Source organism: Bufo bufo, chromosome 2 (assembly GCF_905171765.1).
Source record: "Bufo bufo chromosome 2, aBufBuf1.1, whole genome shotgun sequence".
Taxonomy (NCBI): Eukaryota; Metazoa; Chordata; class Amphibia; order Anura; family Bufonidae; genus Bufo; species Bufo bufo.
The window spans coordinates 729,859,612-729,873,869 of NC_053390.1; the positions used below are offsets into that span (position 1 = coordinate 729,859,612).

General features: G+C 47.6%; 1 protein-coding gene across 2 annotated transcripts in view; it reads left to right on the top strand.

Annotated features, from left to right (window-relative positions):
- Positions 1-5,042: 5,042 nt before the first annotated feature.
- Positions 5,043-14,258, top strand: part of TEC (tec protein tyrosine kinase) — a 183,244-nt gene continuing 174,028 nt past the window's right edge. The window contains exon 1 of one of the 2 annotated variants that reach the window (XM_040418902.1): positions 5,043-5,297. The gene's annotated coding sequence lies outside the window, so the exon portion shown is untranslated. Of the gene's footprint in view, positions 5,406-14,258 lie in introns of both variants that reach the window. The other variant, XM_040418901.1, reaches the window with a different exon arrangement.

Below are 14,258 nucleotides of genomic sequence, written 5' to 3' on the forward strand. Positions count from 1 at the left end.
ACCATTGCTTTTGGGACTCCAAAAATATGTTTTTTACTGATGTCATCAATTAGAACTTTGAGTTTTAGGTGAAATACTCTTGCAACTAAATGTGGTTGTCCATCAACAGTTTGTCCATGTTGTAGGTTATGTACAATCTCTTCCCATTTGGCATTGCATGTCATTGTAATAAAAAGATCTGGTTTTCCATATTTTCTGACAATTGCCATAGCATCTTGATAATTTTGTTGCATGTTTCTGGGGCTCCCTGCAAATGAAGAAGGCAAATTATACATTTTTACAGGACTCAGGCCTGCTTCGTTGGCTTCATTAAACAAATGATCTATTAATCCAGAGTATTTTTCAACACGCAATTTAGGCTGATTTTGACGTATATAATTGAGTCTGTTGGCTTCTGTTTTTACATATGCATCAACTATATATTTCTGCGTAAGGCGGCCTGCATTTAAAAAGGGATTAAAATCCTCTCTAATGGAAAGACGGTAACCGTAGTATTTCATTTGAGTGACTCTAACTCTAGGATTGTGTGACTGGTTTGGTAAATTTAATAAAGCTTGTGGTCTGTTTTGCAATGGAATGTCAATTCCCCAGCTTTGATCCCCATAGGGGAATAACAATGGATAAAACATGGGTTCCAAGTTAGGATCAAGGACACTAATTCTTTGTGGTTTTTTTTTATTTGTATAATCTTCACTTTGTTTGCAGTGTATAAGAAGATCTCTTTCAAGTGGTGGTTCTCCATCATCATTTTGAAAAATAAAAGCAACCTCATTATATTTTGGTGCGTTATAGCGCCTTTGGTCATTTTTGCGATCTTGTACTATTGTCATGGACACTTCCTTAATAACATTGTCATTTTTGGCGGCATTCTCTTCATATCATTTTTCAACTTGGTACAACATTTTACAGGCCTCGGCAAAAGGATTGAATTGTGCCATAAATGTACTTAATGTTGGCATAAGCTCTGCATTTATTCCTGAGTTGGCAGAAATTTGCATTCTTTGTTCTGCAGCTTCAGAGGGATCTAAAATGTATAATTGTGCAAACTGTCTGTTTTCACCCTGTTGAGGATGCAGTGTTCCTGCTCTGTGACAAATCGAACCATGGATTCGAAAACAGTATGGCCCATAGCCAGAAGGCGGACTAATGTTAGCTCCCATAGATGCAAATGCTAGAGCACTATTTATTGACCTTATATTTTGCATGAAATTTTTGCTGTAATGATGCTGACCCATCATAAGCTGCTGTATAAATGGATTTGTTCCAATTGGTTGAAGATTTACTTTTCCTTTTGAGCAACACTGTGTACATTTTTGATCAGATGGTCTTTCTCCTTCAAAATGTTTTGCTTGACAAAAATTGCATATCTGATTTAAATCTCCACATGTGTGGGGTATAATGTTACCCTCATTAATATTAACTATATAATTTATCATTGCCATTCTTTCTATTGTTGCCCGGGATTTGTTATTTTCCACTCGTTTACTTCAGGCCAGTCTCTGTAATTGTGCTTGCCGCAAACATTGTAATTGTCATTCTTTTGATGTAAGACTTGCTCTCCTAGCTTTTTCTCTTTCAGCATGTCTCTTACGTTTTTGTCTTTCTCTTATATCATTTATCCTCTCCTGTGTGGCTGTTGATAAATGTGTTGTGTCTGTTTGTAGATCTGTAGATCTGGTCGCACAGACCTGTCACTTACCAGTAGGAGGAGCGCTGGCCGGCCACAGACAGCGCATGTAAGTATAAGCTAAGTGTAACGGATCCCCTAGCATCCCGACTGGGTACCTCCGTTGATAGATGCTCCTAGTGCTTCCAGAGGTCCCCAAGCACTCCACTTGACACCGTAAGCGCTGCAGACCCCACGAACCGCCGAAGCTTGGTTGAGGTCTCACCGTCTCCTACCCACCCTGGACCTACGACAAGGCTCCAGGCTCCAGTGGGTGAACCTCTCCCACATCCCGAGAGCAGGAACAGCTTTTACAAGAGCTAGTAGTTATGCCAGGGAAGTATAGCAAATCTTCAGCGTATAGCAATCCCCCAGTGTTGATCAGTTACCCAAACACCAGCCTCAACATGGTAAAGGGTAAAACAGGAACTCTTTATTTGAACACACAAGCATTGATTTATACACATTTTCCAACAAGGTTACCACCCACAGGGTTTTGTAAAAACAGCCAATAACCACGTACAATACACTCCCACACAAAATCCTCCTCTCTGCCCGCGATACAATTACCTCACTCTGGGTTGATGCAATCACAGGCAGGAGAATACACAATGTCCTCTGTCCTGGAGACAACTGAGACGTAATTCAATTATCTCTCAGGACAAAGGACATCGCCAATACACACAGAGAGACAATGAAACAGACCTCACTACTCAACGTATACAATGTCCCACCCTTTTCAATACACATAGTCATGTAACCTCCCAAAATGGCACGAATTAGACCAGGGGTTCAAGTTAGTACAAGTCCTTTGTGAACAAAGGAAGCCTCGCTGATGAGAGGGCCCATAATCCTGGCGCAAGAGGCTGGTAGCCAGGCCCCTCCAAAACCCAGTGGCGAGGTTGGTTTCGCCACACTAAGTAACCATGGCAGCCAGGACTGCAGTAGCGTCCTGGCTGCCATGATAACCGATCGGAGCCCCAGCGATTAAACTGGGACTCTGATCGGAAATTCCGCTCCGCTGCCACCGATGATGGGGGGGAGGGGGGTTGTTAGCCTGTGGCCACTGCCACCAATGCTTTTAATACTGGGGAGGGAGGGGGGGGGGGGCCGCACTGGCCACCAATGCTTTTAATACTGGGGAAGGAGGGGGGTCTGGCCCCTGCTGCCTGGCAGCACCCAATCAGGGGGCTGAGATCTGCACAATTAACCCCTAAGGTGCGGCACCTGAGGGGTTAATTGTGCGGATCACAGCCCCCTGCAGGGGGCAGTTATGTACACAGTGCAGGTGTGAAAGTAGCCTAATCGGCACACACGCACGGACAACAGCCCTGAGCACGGGTGATGCGTCGTGTTTTTATTGGCCGGTGGCGCGGTGCTTTGGGCGGTCCCTGCTGTGTGTGTGGAGTGTGTGCTGATTGGTTTGTGCGCCGCGCATGCGCACTTCACTAATCGGCACACACGCACGGACAACAGCCCTGAGCACGTACACAGGGCTTTTATTAGTATAGATTATATTCATTACATGAATCATACAGCTAATGAAAAACTTTGGGGTTTTCATTAGCTGTAAGGCTACTTTCACACTAGAGTTTTTTGCAGATCCGTCATGGATCTGCAAAAACGCTTCCGTTACAATAATACAACCTGCATGCCTTGAATCCGAACTCCCTCAGACATAGCCTGAAGAAGGGCACCAAAATTGGGCCCGAAATGTTGTAATAAATGTTCCACTGGTGTTGAAATTTGAATGAATAAAAGCAGTTTTTGAAATAATTCCTTTGGCGTTCTGTCTCAAACTTAATAGACAGGACAACCACATGCATCCGTCATGAATGGATCAAGTTGTATTATGTCTTCTATAGCCATGACGGGTCCGTATTGAACACCATTGAAAGTCAATGGGGGATGGATCCATTTTCTATTGTGCCAGATTGTGTCAGAGAAAACGAATCCGTCCCCATTGACTTACATTGTGTGCCAGGACGGATTTGTTTGGCTCAGTTTCGTCAGGCGGACACCAAAACGCTGCAGGCAGTGTTTTGGTGTCCGCCTCTAAAGCGGAATGGTGACTGAACGGAGGCAAACTGATCCATTATGAGCGGATCGTTTTCCATTCAGAATGACAGGGGCCAAAAATTTGGCATTTCGCCCCTCATGATGTCATTGAGATACAGTTATGTGGTGGTCCCCCCCCCCCACCTTTTTTCTGTTTTCTCCAATTTTTCCTCAGGTTTAAGTTAGCCTGCAACAGGACAGCCTTTTGATTGGTCAGGGTGGTTGCTGTCCAGTTGCTGGGCAGTGGGCTATTTTTAACCAGTTCTGTGATTGGTTAAGCTGCATTTTTGGCGGGAATTTGGGGTATTTATGGAGGCACTCACCTTGGGGTGCGCTGTCTGTGCCTGAAGATCAAGCAAGAAGAATGTCTATCCCCTGCGGTGCGAAGAGGCGGCAGCAGAAGAGACAGCGGCGGAGGAGACAGCAGCGGCAGAAGAGGTGAAGGCGGCGAGCTGAGAAAATTGGCCTGCGGCTTGAAGAAGCGGCAGTGTTCCCGGCTGAAAAAAGAAAGAAGACATCGCGGTCAACTGCGTTCCAGCGGCGTTAGAAGTGGAGCACCATGAAAGAACTGCTCAGCCAGATCATCAGAAGAGCTAATGCCGTTGGTGGGGAGGATGGCTGCGCAGTTGTCTGGTGGAGGCAGCTCCGGAGCTGGAGGAGGAGGGGGCCTGCATCACGATCTTCGGAAGAAGGAAGAGGCGTCGCGACTCAGGAGAAGGAGCGGCGCAGAAGATCTTCGCAGAGCCGGAGCTCAGCGGAGAGTGCGTGCCCAGCGCAAACCTGGAAGTGAGGCAGCAGGGCGGGCCTCGTCATCAAGAAGCGCCGGCGAGCACTTCAAGAAGAAGGAAGTGGCCGAGGATGGCTTACTCGCCGTCAAGGGACCAGAGCTATGGAGTAAGTGGGCGCCGGCAGTCCCCTCCCAGGCAGGTGGTCTCACAGCCTGGTGTTGAGGGGATAGCCAGGCTGCCTACTGAAGACTTGACAGAACAGGATCTTTTGGATGGACGTTTTTCGCTGTCTTGTGAATGTAGCCTAACTTGTATTTCACTCATTTATATCCCTGCTCATTCTTAGCTTTGAAGTCCAGGAGTCGGTCCTATCAGTGATTGACAGCCTTCCCATTATGACTGTGTATACAGAGAGAGCTGTATACATTGTGAAGAGAATAAATACTGTAAATACTGATTTTTCGCCCCTTTTCTTCTTTTTGACTATTTCCTGGTCTGCAGCCTGGGGCCATGCATCTAAGGAGGCTTGGTCAGTCACGTGTAGAGCCGCTAGGTGGCGCTGTTGCACGTCAGTCCTGGCAGTGGGCTTCTAGCTGCACCTGTTGCACCACTAGCCCGACACCTGACACCTCAGCATCTGTAGGAGCCCCGGGCGCTGGCCACAGGCTGTCGGAGGAGAGCTGCTCTCAGTCTGGGGTGGCAGGGTGCAGAGACCATGTGACCGCCCCGGCTGGAGGGAAGACCCGAGCTCACACTTCCGCAGCGGCATCTCTGAACCAGCAGCGGAGAGGAGAGGGTGGCAGCACCCAGTGCCCGGCACAGCAGCACCAGGAGCCCCGGGCAAGGTACAGTGACAGCACCCGGTGTGGCTGCACCTGACATTACTGGCTCCAGGAGGAATGGGCGCAGAAATGTCGCAGTCTGAGGTGTATTGTTCTGAGCTTTAGCGTGCAGTAGGTAGAAGAGCAGCTAGCTGTACCACACCACTACTGCTCCCAGTATACCAGTACTGCTCCCAGTATACCAGTAGTGTTGTGCTCCCAGTGTACTGGATCCAGTGTGGTGTTAGTCGCTTCCTGCTGCCCTCAGGTTACGCTGGTAGAAGAGGAGATCTAGCGGGCACTGTGAGGGGCAGTTGTGGCAGGCTGCTGATGCTGACACATTGCAATACTGAGTACTCAGGGGTACTTTGGTACTGTTTAAGGGCATTTGTAACTGCCACTAGGGACACCTGTACCTGGCACACTGTAGAGTGGTCTGTGGCTTGCACTGTAGGGACGTCTGCGGCTGGCACTCTATGGGCGTCTGTGGCTGGCACTCTAGGGCGTCTGTGGCTGGCACTCTAGGGGCGTCTGTGGCTGGCACTCTAGCGGCGTCTGTGGCTGGCACTCTAGGGGCGTCTGTGGCTGGCACTCTAGGGGCGTCTGTGGCTGGCACTCTAGGGCGTCTGTGGCTGGCACTCTAGGGGTGTCTGCGGCTTGCACTCTAGGGGCGTCTGCAGCTGGCACTCTAGGTGCGTCTGTGGCTGGCAATCTAGGGGCGTCTGTGGCTGGCACTCTAGGGGCGTCTGTGGCTGGCACTCTATGGGCGTCTGTGGCTGGCACTCTATGGGCGTCTGTGGCTGGCACTCTATGGGCGTCTGTGGCTGGCACTCTATGGGCGTCTGTGGCTGGCACTCTAGGGGCGTCTGTGGCTGGCACTCTAGGGGCGTCTGTGGCTGGCACTCTAGGGGCGTCTGTGGCTGGCACTCTAGGGCGTCTGTGGCTGGCACTCTAGGGCATCTGTGGCTGGCACTCTAGGGGTGTCTGCGGCTTGCACTCTAGGGGCGTTTGTGGCTGGCACTCTAGGTGCGTCTGTGGCTGGCAATCTAGGGGCGTCTGTGGCTGGCACTCTAGGGGCGTCTGTGGCTGGCACTTTAGGGGCGTCTGTGGCTGGCACTCTAGCGGCGTCTGTGGCTGGCACTCTAGGGGCGTCTGTGGCTGGCACTCTAGCGGCGTCTGTGGCTGGCACTCTAGGGGCGTCTGTGGCTGGCACTCTAGGGTCATCTGTGTCTGGGCACTGTAGAGGCATTTCATGAACTATGGTATTTTTTTGGAAGATGGATTAGGTGGTCTGGGAGTTAAGGCTTATACACACGACTGGTTTTGGTCTGCATCCAATCTTGCCGGTCGGAAAAGGACCAACTCACTTCAATGGGACCACAAAAGATGTGGGCAGCACTACGTCCATTCCATGCCGTCCGCAAAATGATAGAACATGTCTTATTCTTGTCCGCATTACGGATAAGGATAGGATTGTTCTATTAGGGGCCGGCCGTTTCGTTCCGCGAAATGCACACGGCCGGTATCCGTGTTTTGCGGATCTGCAATATGCGGACCGCAAAACAGCCAACAGTCCTGTGCATGAGTCCTTAGTATGAATTTCTAAGTTCTAAGATGTCAGATATTTAGTTATATTGATGTGTCACGCCACTGAGATATTTTTCCGTTTTATAGCTTGCTTAAAGGGGCTGTCTCACTTCAGTAAGTGGCATTTATTATGTAGAGGAAGTTAATAAGAGACTCTTACCAATGTATTGTGATTGTCCATATTGCCTCCTTTGCTGGCTGGATTCATTTTTCCATCACATTATACGCTGATCATTTCCATGGTTACGACCACCCTGCAATCCAGCAGTGGTGGCCGTGCTTGCACAATATAGAATAAAACACTAGCCTATGTGAGCTCTAACGGTCTTGGCCACCAGAGAGGACAGCACTTTTTCCTATAGTTTGCAAGCGCGACCACCTCTGCTGGTTTGCAGGGTGGTCATAACCCCTGGATACAAGCACAGTATAATGTGATGAAAAAATGAATCCAGCCAGCAAAGGAGGCAATATGGATAAAAACAATACATTAGTAAGTGGCTGGTATTAACTTTCTCTACTTGAAAAATGCCCTTTGCTGAAGTGAGACAACCTCTTTAACCCCTTAGGCCTCTTTAACATGAGCGTGGCGTGTGAGGGCCCGATAAGATGCGCGATTTTTCAGCGCGAGTGCAAAGCGTTTTAATGCGTTTTGCACGTGTATTCAGAATGCTATTATTTTCCATTATAACCATGTTATAAGGGAAAATAATAATGATCGGGTCCCCATCCCGATCGTCTCCTAGCAACCGTGCGTGAAATTGCACCACATCCGCACTTGCTTATGATTTTCACGCAGCCCCATTCACTTCTATGGGGCCTGCGTTGCGTGAAAAACGCACAATATATAACATGCTGTGATTTTCACGCAACTCATGTGCACAGCCCCATAGAAATGAATGGGTCCGGATTCAGTGCGGGTGCAATGCGTTCACATCACGCATTGCACCCACGCAGAATACTCGCCCGTGTGAAAGGGGCCTTAAGGTCGCAGTCTGGTTTGCTAGTTAAAGGGCTTTGCCCATCTCACACATTGGCATATCGCTGGGATATGCCATCAAAGTCAAATAGGTGCAGGTCCCACCTCTGGGACTCTGTCTTTAGAATGGGGCCTGCCAAATTGAAGGAGAGCATGCTGCGCAACTGCAGTGGGCTCTCCATTCGCTGCTATGGGATTTCCGAAAACAGCAGGGTAAGCGAGCCTAGCTACTTCCGGAAGTGTCATAGCAGTGGATGAGAGTGCACATTGTGCCTGCACGGCAGCCTCTCCACCACTGTTGGACTGCCGGAAATAGCCAATCCGGCGAAGCTTCTTGCAGGAGCCTTAGGCTGGGTTCACACCACGTTTTTCCCATATGTTTAATGTATACAAAAAACGTATACGTTGAACGGATGGCATACAGTGGCATCCCTTCACCATAGAGTTCCATTGTAAAAAAAAGGATACATTAACGTATACGTTTTTGTTACAAGGCTCTGCTGGATAGAAAAGCATGGTGTGCTGCGCGTTTGTATCCATTTTTCCCAACGTATATGTTAAACAGATAGCAAAAACGTGATGTGAGCTGTTTTGGGAACTCCCATAGAGGTGAATGGAGGGGGGCCGTGCTTGTGCAGTCTGCTCTCCATCACTATGGGGGAGACAGGTGCAGGTCCCACCTCTGGGACTCCCTCCTATCTGGCATATCCCGCAAGTGCTTAATATGGGAATACCCCTTTAAGGCTCAGAACGCTTTTCCTTTTAATTATTTTATCTTTGCTTTTCAGGAGCCATAACTTTTAATTTTCCAACATTATTATTCTGACATAGCCACATGAGGGCCTGTGACTGATATCCGTTCCATTCACTTGGATGAGGTTTACAGAAATCCATGTTCTTCTCGCCAAAACAACCCCACTCAGATTGGAACTGATTTTCAGTCTGCGACAAAATCATGTGAAATCATGTGAAAGCCGACTAAGGTTACTTTCACACTAGCGTTGTTATAATCCGGCAGGAAGTTTCGTTGCTGGAACTGCCTGCCGGGTCCGGAAATCTGTATGCAAACGGATATCTTTTTTTCCAGAACGTTAGACTTAATTATTGCAATACCGGATCCGTCTTTCTGTTGTCATCCGGAATAACGGATCCAGTATTTTTTTTTTTTCAAAGCTAGAAAGAACTGCACAGACCGGAGATCAGGCGATGCAGCAATTTCCGGAACACTTGGTACCGTATCTGGCAATAATACATTTCAATGGCAAGTGCGGTAGTGTTTCGGAATTTTGTTCGGTCAAATACCGTACAAGGGACAGAACGGAAGACATCCTGATGCATACTAAACTGATTGCTTTCCATTCAGAATGCACTGGGACAAATCGGAAGCGTTTTTTTCCGGTATTGAGACCCTTTACCGGATTTCAATACCGGAAAAGAATAACGCTAGTGTGAAAGTACCCCGATTATGAGATTTTGACTTTAGTCTGCAGGACATCAGGATTTTCTGACACCCATAACTTTTTTCTGCTGATGGAGCTGTGTGGGGGATCATGTTTTGTGGGGAGAGCTATAGTTTTTATCAATACCATTTTGTTGGGATACAAAGAACCTTTTGATAATTTTGTGGAGATGAGGTGACAAAAAAACAACTCTGGCACTTTCTTGGCTTAAAAATATTGGTATATTTTAATAGATTGGATCATTTACGGATGTGGAAATACTAATTATATTTAATTTTTTTAAATTAAATTATTTGTTTAATATTTGATCATTTACAGATGTGGAAATGAAATACTATTTATGATTATTTTTTAATAGTTTGAAAAACTTTTTTTTTTTTTTTTTACATTTTTCTGTGAATCATTAATCTTTTAATTGCTTGTACTACACATTGCAATACTGATGTATGTAATAGTGGCTGGGAGATGGCTGGTTGGGTGCCCTTTGGAAAATCGCCGGCCGCCATTCATGGCAAATACATGGCACCCTGCAATCGTGTTTGTGGGATGCTGATTGGAGGACGGGGGGAGCTCAGATACTGTGGTCTTTATTGGCTGCGGCGTCTGAAGGTTTAGGTCACCTGCACACGTTGCGGAATACGTGCGGTTTTATAATAGTACAGTACCAGCAAAGTTTCTGATGTACACTTTTTTTTTTTTTTTGTGGATTTTTTCTGTGTGGAAATTGACGTGCTGTGCAGATTTGAAAAAGTGTACATCAGAAACTACGGATTTCACGATTTTCAGTTGAAGGGTAAAATCTGCGGCAAATCCTCACTAAAACCCGCAATTAGATATTATGGATTTTGGTGCGGATATTCTGCAGAAACGCACATAAATCTGCACAGCAATTTATGTGCATCTAATGTGCTTTCACCTGCATTCGTGTGCAGACGGCATTAGGAGCCCATGCCCGTGCTGTGGACCGCAAATTGCACGGGCACTGTCCGTGGGGCAGGTGCATTGCATGGGGATCGCAGACCCGTTCACTTGAATGGGTCCGTGATCCTTCCATTCCGCAAAAAGATAGAGCAAGTTCTATCTTTTTGCGTTGCGGAAGCACGGAACGGAACCCCAGAAAGCACTCTGTAGTTCTTCCGTAGTGTTGTGTTCCACATCTCCGGATTTGCGGACCCATTGAAATGAATGGGCCCGCATCCGTGATGCGGAATGGCCACGGAACGGTGCCCGTGTATTGCAGATCCGCAAATGCGGTCCGTAATATGGCAATGGGCATCGCAAGTTCGTGGGAACGAGCCCTTAAACTGCGGAGATCAGAAAATCACATATAAGCCGGCACTGCTGTGTGAACAGGCGACAAGCTTGTTTCTAACCATCAGAGTGTGGACCTGGGATATACCGGTAATGTGTTTGTGAGGAAACTGAAGCAGTGTATTTACCATACTCGCCATCTCTCCCGAAACGTCTGGAAGGCTCCCAGAAAAAGGAGAGGTCTCGCGGACTCCAGGATGTTGCAAATTTCGCAGGCGCCATATAGGGGACTGCTTTCTTCTGGAAAGCAGTCCTCTATGATTATTAACTGTGTGTTAGGCTACTTTCACACTAGCGTTTCTATTTTCCGGTATGGAGATCCATCATAGGATCTCAATACCGGAGAAAAACGCTTCCATTTGTTCCCATTTATTGTCAATGGCGACAAAACGTAACTGAACAGAACGGAGTGCATCAAAATGCATTCTCTTCCGTATGGTTGCGTTCCCAGTAGGAATCGACCGATATTGATTTTTTAGGGCCGATACCGATAATTTGTGAACTTTCAGGCCGATAGCCGATAATTTATACCGATATTCTGGGTATTTTTATTTTTGAGAAAAAAATAATTTCCTACACAAATCTGCTGAAAATTAATATGTTTATTGTTAACGTGTATTTTTTATTTTTTTTTGTAAATCTTTTTCATTTATACTTAATATTTTAGTGTTTTTTTTTTTTACTAACTTTTAGCCCCCTTAGGGACTAGAACCCTTGTCCTATTCACCCTGATAGATCTCTATCAGGGTGAATAGGATCTCACAATGTCCCTGCTGCTCTGTGCTTTGTGCACGCAGCAGCATGGAGCTTACCATGGCAGCCAGGGCTTTAATAGCGTCCTGGCTGCCATGGTAACCGATCGTAGCCCCAGGATTACACTGCTGGGGCTCCGATCGGAGGAGCAGGGGAGAGGGGACCCTGTGGCCACTGCCACCAATGATTAATACTGGGGGGGGGGGGACGCACTGCGCCACCAATGTTTTTACTATGGGGGTGGGGGGCGCACTGCGCCACCAATGATTAATACTGGGGGGCTTGGGGGGGGCGCACCGCGCCACCAATGAAGATAAGTCTCTCATTCATATACAGGAGGCGGGAGCTGGCTGCAGAATCACATAGCCGGCTCCCGACCTCTATGAGCGGTAGCTGCGATCCGCGGCACCTAAGGGGTTAACTACCGCGGACCGCAGCTACCGTTCATAGAGGTCGGGAGCCGGCTATGTGATTCTGCAGCCAGCTCCCGCCTCCTGTATATGAATTAATGAAAGACTCATCTTCATTGGTGGCGCAGCGGCCACAGCCCCGCCCCTTCTTTTGTCCTCTCTCCTCTAATTGGCGGCAGCAGCAGCACAGGGGGAGGGAGACACTGCTTCCTTCTCCCCTGTGCTGCGGAGGGAACACAGAGAGCGCTGAGAGCAGCACGTTCTGTGTTCCCAATACGTTATCGGTATATCGGCAAAATAGATGCCGATACCGATAACGTTCAAAATCCTCAATATCGGCCGATAATATCGGTAAAACCGATAATCGGTCGATCCCTAGTTCCCAGACCGAAGAGCAAACCACAGCAAGGTACGGTTTTCTTTCCATTATGTGGTGCGGAGCAAGATGGATCCGTCATGACCCACAATGCAAGTCAATGATCTGTTTAACTCTGACACAATAAAAAACGGATCCGTCCCCCATTGACTTTCAATAGAGTTCATGACGGATCCGTCTTGGCTATGTTAAAGATAATACAACTGGATCCGCTCATGCCGGATGCAGATGCGTTTTTGCTGAGACCTGCCGGATCCAGCAAAACGCTAATGTGAAAGTAGCCTGGGATACTCATCTGCCCTGGCAAAAAAAAAGCTGGGTTCTCTCGAAGGGCAACTTATGAAAGTTGGCAAGTATGGATGGTATTTACAGAATTATTAAACTTACTGCGCCATATGTAAAACAGCAGAGCGCCACTCAGTGGAGAATATACTCTCTACAGAGCGATCAGCTTCCCACATTAAAGGTTATTCCCATCTGATAAAGCGATGGCACATTGCTAGGACATGCCATCACGGTATGACTGGCTTCAGCCTGGTGTCCCCGTCACTGTTATTGCTGGGGATATAGCTCCATTAGGCCCCCTGCACACAATGCGGAATACGTGCAGTTTTTCTGTGTGGATTGCCGCTCAGAAAAACCGCAGTACCAGCAAAGTGTATGAGGTTACATAAATCTCCTGTCCACTTTGTAGATTGTTTCCATGCGGAAATTGACCTGCTGTGTGGATTTCCAAATCAAGTATGTTTGCAGTTTTAGCTGCGGATTTCACCCTTTTCCAATCAAGGGTCAGATCTGCGGCAAAACTGCATGAAATCCACACCAAAAACCGCTGTTAGAAATTGCGAATTTTGGTGTGGATATAGGAAGGCTGTAGGAAAGTCCATAAATCCACATGGAAATTCGTACAGGTGGCTTTAGGCCCCTTTCACACGGGCGAGAATTCCGCTCGGGTGCAATGCGTGAGGTGAACGTATTGCACCCGCACTGAGTCCGGCCCTTTTCACTTCAATGGGGCTGTGCAGGTGAGCGGTAATTTTCACGCATCACCTGTGCGTTGCGTGAAAATCGCAGCATGTTCTATATTCAGTGTTTTTCATGCAACACAGGCCCCATAGAAATGAATAGGGCTGCGTGAAGACCCTTCTGCGCTGACGTCACCAACTCACCACGTGGTGAGCGCGATTACATCATCAAAGGTCCTTTTGCAGGTCCTCGAAGAAGAAGAAAGAGGACTATGCCGGCTGCGCAAACAAGTGGATGAGGTGAGTTAATTTTTATTTTAGTTTTTTTAACCCCTCAAGCAACATTTTAGTAAGCATTATGTATTCAGAATGCTATTATTTTCCTTTATAACCATGTTATAAGGGAAAATAATAAAATTAATAGAACACCTAACCCAAACTTTAGTGAAGAAGTCCGGGTTTGGGTCTGGGTACCACATTAAGTTTTTTCTCATGTTGCGTGCAAAACTGAACATCGGAATGCAATCGCAGTCAAAACTGACTGCAATTGCGTGCCTACTCGCGCGGTTTTCCCGCAATGCACATGTGACGCATCTGGAGCAAATCCGGAATGCCCGTGTGAAAGAAGCCTTAAAGTGACAGGGGCAGGCTGCACAACTGGGTGGTCTGGAGCATCAGTGTACCCTGGTGCTACAGCCCCTTTATTCTCAAGATCATAGGGGTTCCAGAGAATGTACCTCCTCTGATAAAGTGATGGCATATGCTAGTAACCTGCCTTCACTATAAGGTGGAAGATCCCTTTTAAAGGGGTTTCACAAGACTTAAATAAATCTGATCGGTGGGGGTCCTACACTCAGGCCCCCGAAAAGCAGTTATTTGAGAAGGAAGCAGCTTTCGTAGTAGCTCCGCGGCCTTCTCTCAGCTTTCCCTAGGCCAGTGACGACATGTTCACATCACATAGAAGTGAATGGGGCTGAGCGCGATGCCACCACAGCCGCTATACAATGTAAAGTGCTGTGCTTGGTGAGCTGAGAGAAGGCCATGATGGTCACAGGAGCACTACTGCCTTCTCAAACAGCTGATGGTGGGGGTCCCAGGTGTCAGACCGCCACCGATCAGGTACTGATGACTAGGGATGAGCGAATCG